The following is a 23,690-nucleotide window of genomic DNA, read 5'->3' on the forward strand; positions in this document are numbered from 1 at the left end:
TGTAGTCAGATTTGCCCTTTCTTGGAGTCATTCTAGTGGCTGTGTAGAGAGAGAGAAACTGGAAGCAGTCAGCCCATTTAGGAAGCTGTCACAATAACCAGGGGCTAGATGTAGGTCTGAAGAGGGATGGGGAGAGGAGTGTACCTCACAAGTCATTTGTATACCCAAGACTATAGGGACCCCTCCTTGCCCTCCCTGTGGCTGTCTTGCTGACAGGGTGTTACAGCAGCCGTACCAAGAGTGTGGCGGACATCGGTTCAGAAAGCACTTGGTGTCTTTGCAGGTGGGCTGGCAGAGGAGATGGATGGCAAAATTCTTCGTGCTGCTTTTATTCCTTTTGGAGACATCACAGATATTCAGATTCCACTGGATTATGAAACAGGTGTTTATTCAGTGTCACTCATACTCAGCTGCCTAATGCCAGGAAAAGAACTTGAGACATTTTAAGTCATGAACATTCTGCATATGGTTGGTATGTATTGAAGTTCAGGAGGATATCTCTCTAGGTCAGTGTGACTGTGATCTTGGTGATGGAATGTTCTGAGGACAGCAAGGCCAGGATGGTGGGGTGGTTATGGGCTGAAATTTACAGAGATTGGCAATTTGTTGGATTTGAGGAAAGGCTTTGTCTACCTTGGAATCATTTGGGGGCTTTGATTTCTGATCATTTAATATATAAACCATACAGTAAGAACCAGTGATGGGGGAGGGGGTGTGGGATGAATTGGGAGATTGGGATTGATACGTATACACTAATATGTATAAAATGGATAACTAATAAGAACCTGCTGTATAAAAAAATAAAAGAAAAAAGAGACAGTAGGAAGGTAGTCTCAGAAAAATCTTAAAAGGTCTGGGTGTTGTATCACCCCACCATCCCTGTTGACCAGACCTCCCTTCTTGGCAGCTATGCTTTTATTTTTATTTTTTTTAATTTAATTAAATTTATTTATTTTTGGCTGCGTTGGGTCTTCGTTGCTGCACACGGGCTTTCTCTAGTTGTGGCGAGCGGGGGCTCCTCTTTGTTGCAGTGCACAGGCTTCTAATTGCAGTGGCTTTTCTTGTTGCAGAGCACGGGCTCTAGGCGTGCGGGCTCAGTAGTTGTGGCTTGTGGGCTCCAGAGTGCAGGCTCAGTAGTTGTGGTGCACGGGCTTAGTTGTTTTGCAGCATGTGGGATCTTCCCGGACCAGGACTTGAACCCGTGTCCCTTGCATTGGCAGGAGGATTCTCTCTTTTTTTTTTTTTTTGCAGTACGCGGGCCTCTCACTGTTGTGGCCTTTCCCGTTGCGGAACACAGGCTCCGGACGCTCAGGCTCAGTGGCCATGGCTCACGGGCCCAGCCGCTCCACGGCATGTGGGATCTTCCCGGACTGGGGCACGAACCCACGTCCCCTGCATCGGCAGGCAGACTCAACCACTGCGCCACCAGGGAAGCCCGGCAGGCGGATTCTTAACCACTGCGCCACCAGGAAAGCCCGGCAGCTATGCTTTTAAATAGCAGAGGGCAGCGGGCAAGCTTAGCCTAGGCAGGGGAGCCTTGGCCTCTGCTCACCTGGGTGAGGTTTCCCTCAGTTGGTGTCACAGTTATATGCACGTTTCTATTTGATCCTTGGCTGTTATTTTCTAAGATAGGAGTTTTAGACCCAGCCCTGCCACTAACTTTGTGCGACACTTAAACTCTCTGAGCCTTCATTGCCTCAATGCTTAAATGAAAGGATAGGATTGGCTTTTTGGTCTTTCTACCTCTGAGTTCTATAAATTAGTAACCCCTGTTGCTCTTGCTGTCCACCAACTAAATTAACTTTTTCCTGAGGCCAAGCACTGTGCTTTAATAGTCACCTAACCCGGTAGTGAAGTCAGTGCTCTGTATGCAGTTGATGCTCAGTTGGAATGAGTAATTGACAGATTGACAACTTTTTCTACTTTCTGTGAGTCTTGTAAACAAAGATTCCCAAAATGCTTGGAAAGTAACTTAAATCTTCCATTCTCTTAGTGGTAGAATTGAATACTACAAAATTTAAAAACTTAGTTCACTATTTAGTATGTTTGTTAAAACACACAAAATGACTTTAATATTTCTGGAAACGTTGAATAAACCAAGAAAAATGTAAAAATTAGATTTTTGCTTTTTGAATGGCATCTGGATATGGCATATTTCCTCCTATTGCCCACATATTAACTACGCATTTCTGCTATTATAGAAAAGCACCGAGGATTTGCTTTTGTTGAATCTGAGTTGGCAGAGGTAAGAAATTTTCCCTGGTTAGTATTTGACTAGTGTTGCTGTTGTCATTTGTTACAAAAGGTGCCACTCTCCATTTGAGCGGATGTAGTAATTTTCTGGGGCTGCCATACAAATTACTACAAACTTTGTGGCTTAAAAAACCAGAAATTTATTCTCATAACTTGGAGCCTAGAAGTCTGAAATCAAGGTATTGGCAGGGCCGCGTCTCTCTGAGGAATCTTTCCTTGACTCTCCCTAGCAGTCCTTGGCATTTTTTTGGCTTATAACTGCATCACTTCAGTCTCTGCCCCCGTCTTCACATGGTCTTTTCCACTGCGTGTATCTCTCTGTCTTCTCTTCTTATGAGGACGCTAGTCATTGGAGTTATGGCCCACCCTAATTCATTATGACCTCATCTTAACTAATTTCATCTGCAAAGTATTTCTAAACAGGGTCACATCCTGAGGTTTGGATAGACCTGAAATTTGGGGGGGACACTATTCAACCCTCTGTAGTGGCTTGGTGGTGACAGTTGCCAAGACACAGGAAGTTCTGGTTGAAGGAAGGCCCACAAGCCCTGGTTCAAAGTTCCCTTCATGTAGTCAGAATGTGAAAGACAGGCCCTGCAGAGCCCTGAGCCTTCTGGCCTGGCACTGCTGTTGCCTATTTCCTGTGTGTATTCTGTCTCCATAACCTGAGCACCCATCTTTACACCACCAGCTCCAGCAAGTAGTTAGTACATGCTCTTTGTTAAATACGTACAACCTAGGCCGTAGGAAGGGAAGTAGCATCTTGTTTTGAAAGCTTGTGGCACTGAGTTTTAATTTGCGTGTTAGCTACAAAAAGAGTTGAACTACACGCATCACCTTTCTCCTTGTATTCTTTTGGCAGGATGCCGAAGCAACTATCAAAAACATGGTATGGCTGAGAATCTTGCTTTTCACTGAAGCTGTTATTTGGTGCTACATGGGACCCTGATGCACGTATTGTGTTTCCAGTTTCCACAGTTTCAAAGTTATAGAGGAAGCAGAAGTTGCCGTTATTTGAAAGTATTCACTAGGAACTGGCTGCTTATAAAATTAATTCTTATTCAGAAATCCTGCCCATTTAACATTTGTATAAATGTCAACCATCTTACTGGCCAGTCTCTCCCTGACATTTTTATATCTATGTCAGGAGTCAGCAAACTAAGTCTATGGGCCAAATCCATTCTCCAGGCTGTTTTCTTTGTTTGTTTGTTTTTGTTTTTTGCGGTACGCGGGCCTCTCACTGTTGTGGCCTCTCCCGCGACAGGCTCCGGACGCGCAGGCTCAGCGGCCGTGGCTCACGGGCCCAGCCTCTCCGCGGCATGTGGGATCTTCCCGGACCGGGGCGCGAACCCGTGTCCCCTGCATCGGCAGGCGGACTCTCAACCACTGCGCCACCAGGGAAGCCCTGCAGGCTGTTTTTTGTATGGCCTATGAGCTAAATGGTTTTTATACTTTCAAGGGTTATAAAAAAAAAGAAGAAGAACATGCGGCAGAGACTGTATGTATCCCACAATGCCTAAAATATTTACTATCTAGCCCTTTATAGAAAGACTGCCAACCTGTAGGCTAGGGCAATATACTGCAAATAGAGTGTAACTTGACTGCAAGGTGAAATGGTGAATCTTGTATAAGAGGCAGGGTCTCATGAAGCATATGGAAGGGATTGTGGAAAACTTCTGTAGTTGGCTCTAGTCAAAAATGTGAGGCTTTTTTGAGCCATTGAATAGTGATTCTCTCATAAAGTTAAACCAATTAACAACTGAGAAAGAGAAAACCTATAGAAGGATTATGACAGGTTGGGTACTTCAAAAGAAAAGGATTTGAATTCCTGTTGCTGAATTATCACAAATTTGGTGGCTTAAAAACAGCACTAATGTGTTATCTTACAGTTCTGGAGGTCAGAAGTCCAAAGTGAGTCTCACTTCGGAGCAAAAATGAAGATTTCGGCAGAGTTGTGTTCCTTCTGGGGGCTATAGGGGAGAATGTTTCTTTGCCTTTTTCTCAGCTTCTAGAGAATGGCTATATTCCTTGACTCAGCCCCTTCTATCTTCAAGCTGGCAATGGCAGGGTGAGTTCTTTTCACAGCACATCACTCTGAAACAAAGTCCTCTGTCTCCCTCTTCACATTTAGAGGATCCTTGTGATTACGTTGGGCCCATCTGAATAATCCAGGATAATACCCTTATTTTAAGGTCAGCTGACTAGCAACCTTAATTCCTTTTTGCCACGTAATATCACATATTCATAGGTTCTGGAGAGTAGGTGGACAGCTTTGTTTGTTTGTTTAATATTTATTTATTTACTTAGGCTGCACTGGGTCTTAGTTGTGGCATGCAGGATCTTCATTGAGACATGTTTAGTTGCAGCATGTGGGATCTTTAGTTGTGGCATGCAGACTTCTTAGTTGTGGCATGCATGTGGGATCTGGTTCCCTGACCAGGGGTCGAAGCCGGGCCCCCTGCATTGGGAGAGCAGAGTCTTACCCACTGTACCACCAGGGAAGTCCCTAGGTGGACATCTTTGGGCAGGCCATTAGTTTGCCTGCCATAAAACCCTTAAATGCTTTTGCCCTTGTTAAAAATCTTTGTGATCACTCTTCATGACTAAATGTGAAATAAGGATGTTATTTCATGCCATCATTCACTTTTTTCTTAATCGCTAGAAATAAAGTTAGTACTTTGTCTGTTTCTAAGAACAAAGACATAGCTATAATTGTAACCTAAATCTTATTAAATTAAGGAATCCTTTTTTCTTTCTTTTTTTAGTTTTCATGAAAAGGCCCCAAACAAACCTTTTTATTTTTCCAAGTATTTTATAAATTTATTTATTTATTTTTGGCTGCATTGGGTCTTCGTTGTTGCACGCTGGCCCTCTCTAGTTGTGGCGAGCAGGGGCTGCTCTTCGCTGCGGTGCCCGGGCTTCTCATTGCAGTGGCCTCTCTTGTTGTGGAGCACAGGCTCTAGGCACTTGGGCTCAGTAGTTGTGGCTCGTGGGCTCTAGAGCGCAGGCTCAGCAGTTGTGGCGCACAGGCCTAGTTGCTCCGCGGCATGTGGGATCCTCCCAGACCCGGGCTCGAACCTGTGTCCCCTGCATTGGCAGGCAGATTCCTAACCACTGCACCACAAGGGAAGTCCCACAAACCTTTTTTAAAAAGCTGTCTACCCACCTTTTGCTGGTATCAGTTATTCTTGGATTTTGAAATATTCTTAAACATTATTCCATGTTACCATGTTCTCTGCCATTCTTTCATCAAACATGCCCCTCAGCAGTCAGCAGTACTATCATTTTCCAGTTCAGTACCGCTCTTGTCTTTTTAAGGTGGACTCAGGTATTTGGTAACTGCGTTTACCCTTTTAATTTCAGAGTCCTGAGCTCAGATCCAAACATTATGCCAGCACAGACCTTTCTGTTGTTGGTGGTGAAATAAAGGAAGTGTGTGGTGGCTCAGGGGCTTTCTGTGGTGAGCTTTGTGCTTAGCTGGCCATTGGGGGTTGCAGGCTCCCAACTTAGGACTAATCATGAGCAAGTCTCAGGCTTCTTAGAAGTAAATGGAAGCGTGCCAGGTCTTCTTTCAGCCTAACAAGGTTTAAGCAGCTGAGTTGTATTGCACCCTTTTCAGAATGAATCTGAAATGTTTGGGCGGACAATCCATGTCAGTTTGGCCAAACCAGTGAGAATTAAGGAAGGCTTGTCCAGACCAGGTAAGTGGGGGCAACCACAGATACCCCATCACGTCCTCACCTGTGGCCTCTGTCGCATTTTTATCCCTGTCTTACTTCCTGCTGTGGGGTAATGTGTACATGAGTAGAGTGGTGTAGAGTAGAGAAGAGAATGCAGCACCTCCAAGGAAATAAAGAGTTTGAGTTTCTCAGAAAGCTAGAGGCCTTGTCCCCATGAAAGTCTTGCTTTGGGACACAGACATAGTCTGTGCCCTTCCAGCCTTGACAAGGGCTGGGACTTCCCTTTTGACATGGCTGAGTCCTTCCTCCTTATTCTCACCCACCTGTGCTAAGAGCTGGACTTGAAGGCCTGACATTTCCCAGTGACAGCTTTCATTGCCCTGGGGAGCTCCTAAGATGTAACTTCTTTTCTATGGCCTGTGAGAGCCACGTAGTGTGTCCACGTAGTGAGTCCACGTTATGCGTCCACGTAGTGCTGACCAAAGCAGCAAAGAATTGGACATGGCTAATGAGCAGTTGGCTGATAGCTTGAGTTTCTTACCATCTGTTTGATTCTTTCCTTTCATTTTTGTCAGATGATGACTGGTTGAAAAAGTTTTCTAGGAAGACTCTTGAAGAGAGGAAAGAGGAAGAAGGGTCAGAGCCTCCCAAAGTGGAAACCCAGGAGGTGAGATTGCAGGCTGCACTTCCAGAGAGGCTGGCACTCTGCACCCAGCACACTTCTACTGTGCGTGGTGTTGGGGGAATTGAATGGAGAAAGTGTGGGTGTCTTGTCCTTGTAGGGCACTGGGTGAGAAATGCCTTATGTGTGCTTGGTGTCGATTTGTGACGGCTGTTCAACGAGGGGGTATCTCAGATGAGAGGACACCACCAGTACCCGTCATCCACCGATCTTGCCCGCTCCATCACTGAAGACTTTGGCTCCAGACTCCCTGTCTTCCTGCTCCTACCCTGATTCCACAGAGGCCCTTCCCCAGGTCCAGGGCTCCCCACGCCTGGGCGCTTTCTCCTGCTTCTTGACACGCATCTTGACCCTTGCTCCTCAGAATAGCACAGGGGCTTCTTCTCCTCTGCCCACCCTTTGCACAGTGGTGTTTCTCTGAGTTCCTTCCGTAGCGCTCGCCTCCTTTCTCCACACCGTCCTTGTGCATTTCAGCCACTTTTGTCCCTTGTCTGAGATTATTGCAGCCACTCAGGCAGGGTTCTGGTGATTTCTTTATCTCTAGTCCTAGCCCTGACCTCTCTCCTGGGTTTCACATGTTTCTGCCTGAATGTCTCACAGTCACCATAAATAAACAAAGCACATCCCAAGTGGATTTCCTCTTTCCTTTCACTCTGGCCTCCCTGTGTTCCCGATTTTAGCTAATTTTGCTGCCTTCTGGTCACTCAAACCAGAAGCTTCAGTTTATTTTAATTCACACATGATGCGTTGCCATTTTCTGCTTATTTTATCTTTTAAGTCTTCCTGACTCTTGCCTCTCCTGTTTGTTCCTACTACATTATCTTGGTTTAGCCTCCATCTTCTGTCCTGTGAATAATGATAGTAGTTTCCTAACTGGTCTCTCTGTCGCAGGCCTGCTTCCTCCTGATCTGAGTAGCCAGGAGGAGCTTTCTGAAGGATGGATCTGAGGATAATTGCTCTCCACAAGCATTTTAAGGACCTCCCTCATGTATAGGATTGAGTCTGGGCTACATCAGAGGCACAGAAGGGCTCTCCATGTTCTGACCCTGCTCATCTCTTTATATTGTAGCCCCATTTTACATTCTAGGAAACAAGAGACTATACTTACCTATAAATCTGTAGTTATCTACAAATTTATAGTTACCTACAAATCTCATGTGTTGTTTTGTTTTTTTAAATTTGGCCACACTGCGTGGCTTACAGGATCTTAGTTCCCAGACCAGGGATTGAACCTGCTCCCTCGACACTGAAAGCGTGGAATCCTAACCACTGGACCACCAGGGAGTTCCCAAATCTCTTGTGTTTTTGCATAAGCAGTTCCTTTGCCTAAAATGACCTTTCCAACATAATCTGGCTAATTCCTACTCACCTTTCATCCCTCCCTTCTGGGCTTGCATGGCCTCTGGGCTTCCATGGGACCTGCTATCCTAGAATTTACTGCATTGTTTTGACATTAATTGTTTAACGTATTTTATTTTATTTTATTATTATTTTTTTTAAACAGAGAACAGGAGTATTTATTTATTTTAAAAATTATTTATTTATTTTTGGCTGTGTTGGGTCTTCGTTTCTGTGCGAGGGCTTTCTCTAGTTGTGGCAAGTGGGGGCCGCTCTTTATCGCAGTGCACGGGCCTCTCACTGTCGCAGCCTCTCTTGTTGCGGAGCACAGGCTCCAGACGCGCAGGCTCAGTAGTTGTGGCTCACGGGCCTAGCTGCTCCGTGGCATGTGGGGTCCTCCCAGACCAGGGCTTGAACCCGTGTCCCCTGCATTAGCAGGCAGATTCTCAACCACCGCGCCACCAGGGAAGCCCTATTTAACGTGTTTTAAATATTGCTTACTCTTTGCCGGGCACTGATGGCTTTACAAATATTTAATCCTATTGGCAGTCCTTTGAGGTAAGTACTATTATTATCCCCAAGTCTAGGTGACGAAACTAGGGCACAGTGAGGTCGAATAACTTGTGGACGTTACATAGCTCAAAAGTGGTGGGGCTGAGGTTTGAACCAAGGCTGCGGGGCTCTAGGGTCTGTGTGCCTCTCACAGTTGTGGCTGCCCCTCCCTCACTGAGTAGCCAGTCCTTCAAGGGTAGAAGCCCTATCTTATTTAATAACCTAGGGCTTGGCCTGAGAGCTTATACCTATGTGTTGACCTAATCCACACTGCAAAGAGGTCAGACAGAGACAGTAGAGTTTTCTCTGTCAAACAGGTGGCAAGGTTTCTATTGAATGTTTTATCGTCTAATCAGCCTTGTCCATTTGGAGCACTAAGCAAGGCCCAACTTCCTCCACTGTCTCCTTTCTGAGCACTTAGGCCCTCCTTGCTTCCACTGCAGCCAGCCTGTGGATATGCAGGGCTAAGCATAGAGGAAGGGGGTGGTGTTGCAGAAGTGGGTCCGTTTAACTGACTAAGGTGGGTGGGCTTGAACTGGGGCTTGAAGTTGTTGAGCGTTGTGTGTTTTGGGCCAGAAAAGCGATGTTCTGTGACTGCAGGGGAGGGTGAAGGCGAAGCGAGCTGACGTGTCTGAGGGAGTGAGATGAGATAAAATGCCTGGGGGGTGCGGCTCCGGATAGACAGTGCTGAGGTCTCCTGTCACTGGGTGTCCGGCTGGGGGCCGTGGCCGTGGCCTCCGCCTTCTGCAGCCCCATCAGGGCCCAAGGCCTTCCCTGTCGGTGCCTTGCTCAGCCCGCTCGCTGCAGTGGGTTCTGGGGTGTCTTCAGAAGAACACTCACTCTCCTAGTTGGGGAGTCAGGGTGTTCTCTCTAACCTGGCCATTTCTCCTGCGTCTAGGGAGAGGCCACTGTAAAAAAGCCCCAGTTAAACCCTCAGATAGATGTACATGGATGTCAAGGTCAGGAACAAGGCAGCAGGCCGCATCCAGATGCTCCTGCGTTCAGACGTCGTTCCCATGACAGCAGGTGAGCAGGACTCCGGTCAGGATGGCCGGGCAGCTAGTGGCTGAGTAAGCTGCCTGGACTCCTGGGCCCTTGACTATTTCTACCTGAGTCTATCTGAGGCATCTTAGATCCCAGCATCTAGTGACAAATGAGGCAGAACAGGCTTTTCTTTCTTTTTTTTGCCACACCACATGGGTTGTGGGATCTTAGTTCCCCGACCAGGGATTGGACGCATGCCCTCTGCAGTGGAAGCATGGAGTCCTAACCACTGGACCACCAGGGAACTCCCAGAACAGGCATTTTTGAAATTCCATAAAGGCTTAGGACTGTTAGAAAGAGTAAGCAGTTGAAAGTTTTGTGATTTGTTTTAATTACTCTCCCATTTGATTTTATTGGGTTTTTTAAAAATAATTTTGTTTTGATACATTTTCAAACTTACAGATAGAAAGAATAAGAATTCTATACGAATAGTACAAGGAATTCTCATATATCCTTTAACTATTGATTAATTTACTTTTTTGCCCTTATGCTTTATCATTTTGTTTATATACATACGTGTATTTTTTTACCCCCATACTAGTTGAGAGGAAGTTGAAGACATATATCATTCTTCAGTATGAATTTCCTAAGAACAAGAATATTCTCTTACATAATCATAGTACAGCTATCAAAATCAGGAAATTTAACATCAGTATAACACTATTAACTAATCTTCAGGTCATATTCAAATTTCATCACTTATCCCAATATTGTTCTTTATAGTAATGTTAACAATTTCTGTCCCTTGACAAGGAGTCACACGTTGCATTTAGTGGGGGGGGGGGGGTCTCTTTAGTCTCCTTTTATTTGTAACAGTTTCTCAGTTTTTTGTTGTCTTTCTTGATCTTGACATCTTTGAAGAGACAGACCAGTTGTTTCTAAGATTGTTTCTCGGTTTGTCTTTGCCTGGTACTTCCACGTGATTAGATTTAGATTATGTGTTTCTGCAGGAATACCTCAGAAGGACGTTGTTTCCTTGTTAGTGCATCATATGAGGAAGTACTCGAGGTCAGTTCCAATGTTTGTGATGTGAACTTTGACCACTTGGTTAAGGAGATCTCTGCCAGGTTTCTCCCCTGGAAGGTTACAATTTTTAAGTTATAAATTAAAAGCTAAAATTTTTCTCCTCACTATCTCCAGCCCATCTCCCAGAGGTAACTACTGTTGACAGTTGTTGCACGTTGCCTATTTCCTTAAATATTCATAATTACTCTTTTTACCCATGATCCTTTTGTTTGTTTGTTTCAATCTAGCTTTTTTTTTTTTTAATGCTTATCAAAGTCATAATTGCATACAGTTTAAAGAAAATTGTTCTTTGGAGTTTGTTACAAAACATGACATTCTTCTGCTCCCCCATCATCATAATTTTTCTGCCCTGCCAGAGGCAACATTCTTTTCTTTTAGGTGATTATTTTGACTTTTATTGCTCTATCTCTGAAAAATATATTCATGTTACTGCTACTTGATTTTTCTCAGTTTTTGGCTGTTATAAGTCAGTTTTTCTGGGAAACAGACTCATGGAGAGGTGGATGCAGGAAGTTTATTGGGAGTGATCTCAGGAACAACTTCGTAAGAGCATGAGTGGAGTAGATGGGGCAAAACTAGAGTAATTGACCAGCCTTGCAGTCACACAGAGACCTCAGCTGATCCCATGGGGAGTTTGGGAGCTTGGATATCCCTCCAGAATGTCCAGCTCTGAATTTTAGGCCCGGGGGCCAGGCTTTTGTACCCTCCTACGGACCAGTCATGAATTCTGGCTGATTCCCGGGAGTGGTGAGGCAGCTCTCTTTGGCCAAAGGCATTTCCTGGATGGGATCCATCCTGGGGCTGGTAGCATCCAGCACTCCTGGGAGGTGAGGGGGTGAGGGAATGCGGGTCTTGGTCTTGGAGAGGATCAGTGGGCTTAACCGCAGCCTCCACTTCAGTCCACCCATCTCGCGACTCAGATCCGCTTACTTCACCTGGGAACGGCTCCTGCAGGACTCTGGTTGGTCTCTTTTTCTGGGGAAATTTCTAGAGGAATGTTAATGGAACTATAATCCCACTGCTGCTCTTGGTCTCAGAACCACAAACGATACTTGTCATTTCCCTCCTCTACTTTATTCCAGATTCCTCTCACCCTCACCTCAGCTGGCTTCTCTGCTTGTCTACATGGCTTACCTGATGAGGTGACCTAGACCTTTATCCAAGGGGATTTGAGCTCCTGGTCATTGTGCCCTTCCCAGGCCATGGCTGCCCATCAAGATTGGGCAGGGGAGTACAAGAGAGGTCCCATGGGTCCCCCAAACATATTCTGACCAGCCCTGTTGTGTAACAGCAGACCTACCTCCTAAAGACCAAGGTCAAGAATCCCGCCAAGATGATGACTTCTTTTCTTACCTGCTTGTACCCTGGCCCAAGGAGCCTGAAGTGATCACCCAGTGGCATAGCTTAAAGTGTAATGGGAGTCTGGTTGTCTCCACTGGTGAAGGTGTGCCCGCTAGGAGCCAGGACCTCTAGACCCACAGAGGCTTGAGTTGCAGGGATGGAAAGTAACAGGAGTGATGGTAACCAGGACCACTCCAGCTTCTACTTCTTGGTTCCTGGACCCCCAGGGACATAGCACTCGCTAATGAGCACTGGTTTAGGGCTGTCCTTACAGGAAATCTTTTTTTTTTTTTTTTTTTTTGGCCTAGCCATTCAGCTTGCAGGATCTTAGTTCCCTGACCAGGGATCAAACCTGTGGCCCCTGCACTGGGAGCATGGAGTCTTAACCACTGGACCGCCAGGGAAGTCCCCAGGATATCATTTCTGATATCCTAATACTGTCCTTCATAGAAACCTTTCTCCCCCTAATCTAGAATCATGCACTGTGTTTGTTGTGTCAGTTTAATCTCCTTTAATCTGGAACTGTTCCTCAGCCTTTGTCTTTTATGACATTGTCGTTTTTGAAGACTCCAGGCCAGTTGTTTTATAGTATGTTCCTCATTTGAGTTTGTTTCCTCATGATTAGATTCAGGTTATTTTTGGTATTCTTTGCAGTACTCCAGAAGTGACATGTGTGTCTCCCTGTCACTAATGTTGATTTTTCCATTACTGGTGAGGGTTACTTGGTTAAGGTTGTGTCTGCCAGTTTTTCCCACTCACAAGGTACTTTTATTCCCCTTTGTAATTGATAAGTGACTTTTAAGGAGACACTTTAAGACTTTTCACCTGGTGATTTTTGGTATTCTGTTTTTGATTCTAGACTAAGTCAGTTATTACCGTGATGGTAATTTTCTAATTATTGCTCCCTCTGTATTAAAAACATTAGCATTTCTACATTTATTCTAATTAGCCATCTGCTATGAATAAGAGCTTTCTCTTCTTCCTTCCCCCTTTATTTGTTTTGCGTTAGTAGGTCCATGTGTTAGTGTGCACTCATGAGTCTTTTTATTCATGTTCTACTCCATTACACTCACTCACTTGTCAGTTGCTTAGACTATCCTAAGTTTGGCCGTCAGGAGCCCCCTCAAGTCTGCTCCTATATCATATCCATTTGACACTCATTTTCTGAGCATTTCCTTACTTTCTGGTGCAATAAAAAGATCTGGGCTTATCTGGTACTGTCTCTGCTCTGACCCTGGAATCAGCCATTTCTCCAAGAAGCTCCTGTTCCTTTTAGTAGGAAATAATAATTAGAAATCAAGATCTGGATCCTGAGTAGGTACACTGTTTCTGGGGTGTCATTGAGCCTAGGCCCTTTCAGCCTTTCAGTAGGAAGTGTGTGTGTGTGTGTGTGTGTGTGTGTGTGTGTGTATCTTTAAGTCATGAATTCATACCGATACTCTAATTTCTGTCTAATACTACATATTTATATCACCTTTCTCCCACAGCGAGAGCCTTGGCTCCCAATAACATCAGTATATTCACATACTGTTCAATCCTACAGTACAAAATAGTTTCAGAATTGCTACAATTGTACCACTACCAACAAACAGTTTTTTTGCGGTTCTTTTTCTTCAGTCTGTAAAGGGTCCAAATACTGTGTTCAAAGAGTTCTTAGATTCCTTTCTTCTGTATGGTTAAGTTGTCCATTTAACTTAAGTTCTCACTTGTTTCTCTTTGTGTTCCGTTTTAGGGGTTCCACCCCCACCCCCGGCCTTATTGATTTAGTTTTATTTTTTGAATAAACACTGACAGGCTTCAGAAATCAAAACTATACCAAGAGGCACACATGGAGTTGTGTCACTCCCTCCCACTCCGTCTGCCCCTATTCCCACCCACCTTCTATAAGTAACCAATGTCATTAGTTCCTGGTTAATCCTCCTTTTGTTTCCTTTTGCAAAAATGAACAGGTATAGGAGTTTTTCCTTATTTCCTTCCTTCTTTCACAGCATGTAGCATATTGTGTATTCTCTTTTGCACTTTGCTTTTTTCACTAAACAACATATCCTGGAAATCACTCCGTATCAGTTCACAGAGATCTATTCTTGTTCACAATACTTCACAAGGTGGACATACCATAGTTTATTCAACAAGATTCTGGTGCTTGGGCATTTAGGTTGTTTCCATTATACTGTGGTTACAAATAATGTGTATGTGGATTTCATCTCGTTGGAGGTATATCTTCAGGGTCATTCCTAAAAGTAGGGTTACTGGGTCAAAGGGTAAATGCACAGGTAGCTTTGTTAGATATTGCCAAATTCTCCTACAAAGAGGTATCATTTTGCATTCCCTCTAGTAACGTGTGGGAATACCTGTTTCCCTGGCTTCACTCACAGATTGTGTTTTTAAGTTTTTGAATTTTGGCTAGTCTGATAGGCAAGAAATGGAGTCTCAAAGTATTGATAGTTTTAATTTATGTTTTTCTTATTATGGTTGTCAAAGAATATCTTTTTATATATTTAATGACTTATAACAAAAACTGTCCCCCAAGGGCTTCCCTGGTGGCTCAGTGGTTGAGAGTCCGCCTGCCGATGCAGGGGACACGGGTTCATGCCCCGGTCCAGGAAGATCCCACATGCTGCGGAGCGGCTGGGCCCATGAGCCATGGCTGCTGAGCCTGCGCGTACAGAGCCTGTGCTCCGCAGTGGGAGAGGCCACAACAGTGAGAAGCCCACGTACCGCAAAAACAAAAACAAAAACAAAACTGTCCCCGCAAAATGATTTTTTTATGTCTTCTGTAGCTTTTTTTGTTAAGTTTGATCTTTTTTTTCCTTCCAATTTTTAAGAGTTCTTCATATATGGGGATATTAGATTTTCTGTGATATATGTTGCCAATGAATATTTCTCCCAGTTTGTCATTTTTTGTTGTTGTTTTTACTTTGTTTATGTTTTTTTGCCATGCAAAAGTTGTTGAATTTTTTTTTAATTGCCCCTGGGTTTTGAGTGATAGTTGGAAAGTCCTTCCTTGCACCCAGGTTATAGAAGAATCCAACCCATGTTGTCCTCTAGTACCGATAATTAATTTTTTTCTTTACGTTTAGATATCTAATCCATTTGGAGTTTATTCTTGCAGTGAGGTAAGTTGTAAATCCAGCTTCACCTTTTTTCAAATGTTTGTTCATATGTCCCAGCACCATTTTAGAAAATGTCCATTTTTGCCCCAACAATTTTAAGATGACAACTTTTATGAAATACTGAATTATATGTACCTTGGTCTGTTTCTGGACTGTCTGTTCTATTCCCCTGGTCTGTTCAGTCTCTTTGTGTGCCATACCACTAGTAAACGTTTACTTCAAGTGAAGGTAATATATACTTTCTTAGATTCTGAGAGCTGGAGGTTTAACTCTCCAGTTAGATATTTTTAACCCCAGCACCTTTTCCTTTCTTGGCCCCAGAGAATTTCCACTGCCTGTGCACCCACGAGAAGGGCTTTGGCTTCAAGGGCAGCAGCTTCCACTGCACCATCCCCCAGTTCATGTGCCAGGGCGGCAGTTTCACCAACCACAGCAGCACCAGGGGCAAGTCTATCTATGGGAAAGCTTGATGATGAAAACTTCATCCTCAAACACATGGGACCAGGTGGGACCTGATCGGTGGGTGGTGATCGGCGGGCCAGATGACTGTGCAGGGGGAGTGATGGGCTGTGGTTCTGGTCTCCAGACTGCCACCCAGTGAACGGAGGGGAGGCGTGCAGCCTGGCTAGCGCTTTAGGCTTCTACAGGTCTTTTAGTTTTCTATTTTGACTTACTCAAGTTCATGCTTGCCTCCTTTTAAGAGGAAGAGGCATAGAGCCTGGTCCTGCTGCTACAGTGATGTGTTGTTACTGTTTTTGTAACTTTTTATTTTATATAATTTCAAGTTTACCAAAAATTTACCAGAACAGAACAAGGAGCCCCTGCCTGTAAACCTTTATATGCCGTTCACCCACATCACCAGTTGTTTGCTGGTGACCATCGTTCCCCACTTATTCTAGTCTCTTTCTGTATATATTTATAGACAATGTCTATTTGGGAGCAGCCATTTGAGAGTAAGTCAGAGACCTCACGCACTTTCACCACTAAATACCTCATTGTGTTATTTCCTAAGAACAAGGGCATTTTTAGTATTACCACAATATATAGTTATCAAAAGCAGAAAATTAACACTGATAAAATACTGTCACCTACAGTGCATATTCAGGTTTCATCGTGGTCACAGTAATGTCCTTTCCGAGGTATTTATAGTTGAAATGTATCATCCGCTCACACAGTCGTGGTCCAGCCCCTCCCCTCCCCCACCCCCAAAACACTGTCGTTTGTTTGCGTCTGCCTCCTCGTTTCCCGGGCTCCATCACCAGCTGTGCTTCCCTCACTCTTGCCTTCCAGCCACACTGCCTTTTTCTTGCTCTCTCCTGCTCACCTGGTACAAAACTCCCATGTGCTGGAGAAAAGCATATGATGCCCACACACCGGCTCCCCTTCAGGTTGAGGAGCACAGCCCAGCAGTCCTCTCAGATCGCTGATTGACCCTCATCCACAGTCTGAGAAGAAAACACTCCTTTTCCTCGATCCTCAGATCTCCAGCGTTGCCCCCTCCACTCCCCCTCTCAGCTAATGATCTTGCTTCTTATCTCACTGAGCAGTAGGAACAATGAGAAAGATCTGCTGTACTCTCTTCTCAGTTCCCATCAGACCCTGGGTCCTCCCTTCCCTTTACTGCATCCTTCAGTCCCCCTCATGCTGCAGTGCTGCCAGCCTTTAAAGAAATAAAATAACTCTCCCTCGACCCTGTGTTCCCCCTCCAGCTGCCACATTAATTCTCTGGCCCCTTTTTAGCAAAACTTCTTAAGAGTTGTGTAAGCTCATGGCTTCTGTTTCTTTCCTCAGCCCCCTCCAGTGAGACTTCCTTCCCCACCACGCCTTGCTCTTGTTGAAGATGCCAACAGCTTCATCTTGCCAGCAGCTACGCCTCGGCCCTCGTTTTCCACCTCTCAGTAGCCCTTGATACTATGAATCACGCCCTTCCTGAACCCTTTTCTTCACTTGCTGACAGAACACCTCATCTTCCATTCTCTTTGTGCCTCATAGGCTGCTCGTCTTCAGTCTCCTTTCCTTTCTCCTCCTCCCCACCTCCAGGTTGCTAGAGGGACTCAAAGCTCAGCCCTGGTTCTTCTTCTCTGTCTACACTTACTCTTTACTTAACGGTTCTTAACGCGTTAGCCTCGTGCCCACCTCTTAGAACTGATACTTTACTATATGCTGAAATGAAAGTCACAGCTAATATATCCTGCCAATACCTAATTTTTAAAAAGTAGTATTAAAACATAAAGGAAAGTAATTTAAAATAAAATAATATGCATTTCGGTATTTAGATGCTTGGACACAACTGCATGTATGGAATATTTAAACACATGAACTTCTGCCTGGAGCAGGTTAGCAACATGGACTGACTGACACTGGCATGTCATGTCACCAGAGTCACGGCAACATGATTTTCTGAAACAGTGAAAATCTGTTGGTAATATTCTGAACCAGAAGAAAGTGACTATTCCCTCAGTTTATGTGGTAGGTCCATTTCTGAAAAAATTCTTCATAATCTTTGGATTTACATGTAAAATGGAGTTAGGTTCTAGGCTTAGATCATTATAAACAGATATTTGTCATCTGCATGAATGTTTGTCTGGGCGTTGAAAGTCAAGAGGAATTAGAATAATTCTTCATTAGGTGGGACATTGCAGGACATGCCTGCTTCCTCCCCAGTATTACTGACAACCAAAACCATGCCTTGAACTTTCCAAATAGCCTCGAGGGGGCAGCATTACCCTATTTAGAGTCACTGCCCTAGACAATCCTGTCCCATCCCGGGGCTTTCTTTCCCTCATGTCTGCTGAATTTCTCTCACCCCCATGTACGTCTCGCTGCTGCTCTCCCGCTGTATTCCCTGGACATCCCAGCGGGGTCACAGACCTCACGTGCCCAAGCAGCTCTTGCTCTTCATCCCCGAGCGCTCCCTCCCCATCTCCCCTGTTTCAGCCACCATCTACCCGGCTGCTTGGTCAGAAGCTTAGGACTCATCCTTGCCCCCGTCCTCTGTTGCCTGGATGGCAGGTCCATCTGTCTTCAGTTCACCTCCTGGTGTAGCTGCTCTTCACCTTCCTCCACCACCACCAGCGTCCCCGAGCTCGTCTCCCTCCTTCCACTCTTGCCTCTTCCCCCGCAGACTCTAATCTCTGCAAGATGGTCAGAGCAGTCCTTTTTAAGAGTAACTCTCATCACATTGCTCTCCTGCTGACAACCGCCCCCGTGGCGCATCTCGTGTAGCATCTGGTCCTACAGGCCGGCTGCCCTGGGTCCTGGCCCCTCTCCAAGCTCATGGGCTGTGCTGCTCACCCCACTGCAGTCTGGCTGTTCCTCAGACACCCAGAGCTCACTCCCCACAGGGCCGTGGCAGGTGCCGGCTCCTCTCCTGGAGGCTTCCTCCTCCAGCACCCACAGGCTTCACCCCTCATCTCTGGGCATCACCCACAAGTCGTCTAGCCCAAGAAGCCTGCCCTTGCCTCTCTGTCTAAAATGGGCTTTCCTACCATCTTGCTCTTCTTTTTAATCGGCTTCATTTTTCTTCATGCACTGGTTACCTGAAATCATATTATACACTTACTCTTTTACTTATTTATTGTCTTATTTCTCCTGAGAACGTCAGCCTCATGAGGGCAGGACTTAAGTCTTTCTTGTTCACCATTGTATTCTGGAGCAGTGTCTGACACATAGTAAACCTGCAGTAAATATTTAAATATTTAAAACAGATATTCTCAGGGCCAGTCCATTATGTGTCAGGCACCCTGATCAACTCCGGCCTGAAAGTAGAGTGGGACTCAGTCCCCATTTGAAGGGAGCACACGTTTTAGAGGCCCAGCCACGAGGGGTGGAGTTTCTTGTTGCCACAGATGAACTGCAGCTCCTCATGCTACACTCCATCAGTCCCTGCCAAACCTGGGCCTTTTAGACTTAAACTCGGATGTCACTTCCTCCAGAGAGATTATCTTTTTTTAACAGTTTCATTGAGATAGAATTCACATACCATTCAGTTCACCCATTTAAAGTATACATTTCGGGACTTCCCTGGCGGTCCAGTGGTTAAAGACTCCGCACTCCCAATGCAGGGTGTGTGAGTTCGATCCCTGGTTGGAGAACTAAGGTCCCACATGCTGCATGGTGTGGCCAAAAAATAAAAATAAAGTATACATTTCAGTGGTTTCTAATGAATTCACATAGTCATATAGCCATCCCCACATATAATTTTAGAATGTTTTCATCACTCCCAAAAAGAAACCCCACACTCTTTAGCAGTCATTCCCTAATCCCCTTGTCCCCCAGCCCTAGGCAAACACTAATCTACTTTCTGTCTTTGTGGATTTGCCTATTATGGGCATTTCATGTAAACAGAATCATAAAATTGTAGGCGTTTGTGACTGGCTTTCATTTAGCATAATGTTTTTAAAAATGTCCATCTACAATATAGTGTGTATCAGTATTTCATTCTTTTTTATTGTCAATTAATATTCCACTTATGGGTATACCACAGTTTATTCATAAGTTGATGGACATTTGGGTTGTTTCTAATTTTTGGCTATTATGATGCTGCTGTGAACATTCATATATAGGTTTTTGTGTGGGCATGTGTATTTATTTCTCTTAAGTATATACTAGAATTGGAAAACTATGTGTTTTTTTTTGTAGATATCCTTTATCAGATTAAGGAAGTTCCCTTTTATTCCTAGTTTGTTGGGCGTTTTTTTTGTTTTTTTTGTTTTTTTTTTTTTTGCGCTACGCGGGCCTCTCGCTGTTGTGGCCTCTCCCTTTAGCGGAGCACAGGCTCCGGACGCGCAGGCTCAGCGGCCATGGCTCACGGGCCCAGCCTCTCCGCGGCATGTGGGATCCTCCCAGACCAGGGCACGAACCCGTGTCCCCTGCATCGGCAGGCGGACTCTCAACCACTGCACCACCAGGGAAGCGCTGTTGGGCGTTTTTATCATGAAAAGGTGTTGGATTTTTTTCCTGCATCTGTTGAGATTATTATGTGCTTTTTGTTCTTTATTCTATTGATACGGTTTATTACATTGGTTTCTGGATGTTAAACCAAGCTTCCATGCCTGAGATGAATCAATATTTAACTTGTGAGTGACTCTTTTCCGCTAGACTGTGGGCTCCACCAGGGCTGGGACCAGTGTCCCCAGGGTTCAACAGGTGCCTGGTTATGAAGTGATAAGTATTTGTTGAATGAATTAATGAAAGGACAAACCAGTATAAAATGATTGAAACAACCATGCTTAGCATTTCATTGACTATCAGTTGAGTGGAAGACAAGGCATCCAAGACTCTGTACGTCCCAGTCTGAGCCTGCCTGTCTGAAAGGCTGACAGCAGTGTGCACAGACGTCCTCTGAGGGCCAGACATCCCAGCAGCATTTACGCTCCTCCCTCTACTACCAGACGTCCTGAGGGCCGGGAGCAGGGTGGAGGGGGTCGATGTGGTCGTTCTCTCCCCCAGGCCTGTTCTCCATGGCCAACTCTGGCCCAAACACCAACGGCTCCCAGTTCTTCCTGACGTGATAAGACGGATTGGCTGGACGGCAAGCACGTGGTGTTTGGGGAGATCACGGAAGGCCTGGATGTCTTGCGGCAGATTGAGATGGGCGGCCGCCCGGGGCCTCCAGTGCACAGCCGTGTGGGAGGGCAGGAGCGGGGGCTCCGGGGCCTGGAGAGAGAGGCCACGGCTGCTGCTGCTGGGGGTGGGGGGCAGGGGGCGGGGTGGGTATCCTGAGCTGCCCTTTCCTCTCCACCCTCCCTCCCTCCCCTGATTCCTCCTCTTCTGTTTTGCCTGCAAAGGCCCAGGGCAGCAAGGACGGGAAACCCAAGCAGAAGGTCATCATCTCCGACTGTGGGGAGTACGTGTGAGAGGGCAGCTGTCAGCCCAGGGAACCGGCAGCCAAGGTGTCCCGTTTGCAGCAAGCAGGGCTTTGTGTCCTGGCCCTTCCTTGGGGTCAGCGTGGGGCAGCTCCTCTGCAGGCACGGCCTGGGCCGCCTCTGGCTCTTCCCCAAGTGGGGCCGTGGGCCAGGGTGCTGCCCTCCCCACCGTGGATGGCTGTGCATGCCCTTCCCAGGCCAGGGCCTCTCCTGGACCCACCTGTGTGGATCTTGGCTGTGTCTTCCAGTAAAATTAATCCTAGTTCTTGTACTGCTGCCACGCAGCCAGGTCCCAGGTGTTTTCAGAGGTTGCACCTGTGACTGACCTGTGCTGCTACAACGGATGACAGACCGTAGTCCCTCCCGTGCTGCTTGCCTCCTCTCCAGGCTGGCTCAGAAGGCACACCCTCGTCAGACCCACTGCAGGGCAGCTGAGGCCAGAGCTGCTGCAGAAGTGCCTCTGTCTCCTGTCTCTGACCTGCTGCCAGGCAGGCGAGGTGGGTGAGCCAGGCCCCGTTCCTGCCCTCACACCTGCTGGTCTTGAGTCTAATGGGCACAGTGGTCCGTCTCAGCAACCCGTTCACTTATTGTTCATTCGGTGAACCAACAGTCAGAATTTATTACAGCAGAGTCCAGGGCCCTTCTTTTGCCAGGCCGTGAGCTTGGTGCCGGGGAGATACAAGAAGCCAGAGGTGGTTCCTGCCCTGCCCACCGTCCCACCTGGAAGTTGCGCTCCGACGCTGCGGTGTGTCACTTGCTCTAGGCTCGCCTGTCACCCACACCAGCCAGGCCACCTCGGAGCAACCCGTCAGGTGCTCAGTCACCAGAAACCTTGTCCAGGGCTGCTGCCTGCTCCCCTGCCGCCTGCGAGTGGCTGTCTGGATCGAGTCTCAGCATTCAGAAACTGCTGTGCTGGGCTGGTTCCCTCAGCCTTTGTCTCATTTTGGGCTGAGATCAGGTTGAGTCGGGGGGGTGAGGCAGCCTGCTGGCCCCAGTGCCCCCAGGTCAGTTCCTGCGGAGGGATGGATGCCAGGCCTCCCTCTGCCGCCCTGTGCCAGCCTGGCTCTCTTCCTTCAGGTGGGGCTTCGTCCCCTTTGGCTGGCTGGGGTCCACTCCCGTGGCTGGGATCCACTGCTGCACTATTATTCCTGGCTGGGACCCTCACTACTTATCAGAGGTGTCCCTCTCACTGGTGGTCAGCTGTGGCTGTCAGAACACGCAGCATTGAGGCCAGGAGAATGCCGGCCACTCGCGGCTGGTGTGATGTCCAAGAGACAAGGGAATGTGTGTGAAGTACTCAGACTCGGCATGGCTGGCCCGAGGGATGATGTGGGGATGGGGGGCAGGCTGGCCTGAGGCCCCAGGAGGGAAGGCTGGTCACAAAGCCCTTGTGAAACAAGGGCGGGGGGGGGCGCGGGGGGACTTCGTCACTGGACCTCCCTGATGGCCCTGGGAAGGGGGGACCAGTGGACTGGCCAGAGAGGCTGGTTGGGGGATCATCAGGGGCTGATTGCTCACCCTGTCCTGTGTAAGGGCTTCCCCAGAAACTACTGCATGGTCATCACCTGTGACCCTTGTGCAGGTGGTGACCTGAGCCTCAGAGCTGAGGTGCCTGGTCCAGGTGTTCTGGGCTAATGGCCAGCCTGGTGGCTGTGCCCTGGCTCCCTGCCTTCCCGATGCTGGGCCAGGGCTGCAGGTGACAGGATCAGGGGGAAGGAATAGTGAGCCCTGGTTTGTAAGTGACGAAACTAAGGGAGAAGTCAAGTGATGGAGTGCTACTGCAAACTGTGTTCCCGGAGAATATTTAGTAACAGAAATGTTCAAAGTATGTCATAGATTGAATAATTCAGATCACCAAGCAGCGCACAGAGTACGATCCTAACTTTGTAGAATACCCATATATTATATAAAGAGACCGATAGGAATGTGCTAAGGAAAGAAGCCTGGAAGGAATTATTAACACCGGTTGTCTCCACGTGGTGAGATTGTGTGTTTGTATTCTGCTTTTGATTTTCAAGAGTGTCCCTGACACACATGTAATATTTCCTTAAGTGAGAAAAACTTTTTTTTTTTTTAAGAGGGCCGAATGCTTGCTCAAGGCTTCCCAGTGAGGAGACAAACCCCAGAAAGTTTCCCCTTGAGCTGCACTAGTGAGCAGGGCCGTGGGAGGACGGAGAGAGGGCAACGCTGCCATGTCCCCTGCTGGCCGCGACGGCCCCCCCACGGAGGGGCGGGCAAGTCCACACCTCACCCCAGGAGACTACCAAGTTTTTATTTTTTTAGGAAAAGCACAGCTTTGAAGTAAGTACAGCAGCACCTCCAAGGACACATTCTGGGAGGAGTGCGTTTTAATAGGAAGGCACGCGGGAGAGGCCCACATTTGCAAATTCATTTAAAATAAGGCCACTAGGGCTTCCCTGGTGGCGCAGTGGTTGAGAGTCCGCCCACCGATGTAGGGGACACGGGTTCGTGCCCCAGTCCCCCAGTCCGGGAAGATCCCACATGCCGCGGAGCGGCTGGGCCCGTGAGCCATGGCCGCTGAGCCTGCGCGTCCGGAGCCTGTGCTCCGCAACGGGAGAGGCCACGACAGTGAGAGGCCCGCGTACCGCAAAAAAAAATAATAATAAAATAAGGCCACTAATAATGCTATTCATTCAGCACAGGTGTGCAGACCCAGTGCCGAGTGCTCCAGACAGACCTGCTCCCCTCGCTGGCCTTGCCAGGGCAGAGCCAGCAGCCTGTTCTACGAGGGAGGAGCCGGCTTCCCGCTGCGCAGTGTGGTCAGATCAACAAG

General features: G+C 46.9%; 1 pseudogene; it reads left to right on the forward strand.

Moving 5' to 3' along the window:
- LOC103090910 (peptidyl-prolyl cis-trans isomerase E-like) overlaps positions 1 to 20,887 on the forward strand; it is a 22,961-nt pseudogene extending 2,074 nt beyond the window's left edge.
- The last annotated feature ends 2,803 nt before the right edge of the window (positions 20,888 to 23,690 follow it).

Source organism: Lipotes vexillifer, unplaced genomic scaffold (assembly GCF_000442215.2).
Source record: "Lipotes vexillifer unplaced genomic scaffold, Lipotes_vexillifer_v1.1 scaffold213, whole genome shotgun sequence".
NCBI lineage: Eukaryota > Metazoa > Chordata > Mammalia > Artiodactyla > Lipotidae > Lipotes > Lipotes vexillifer.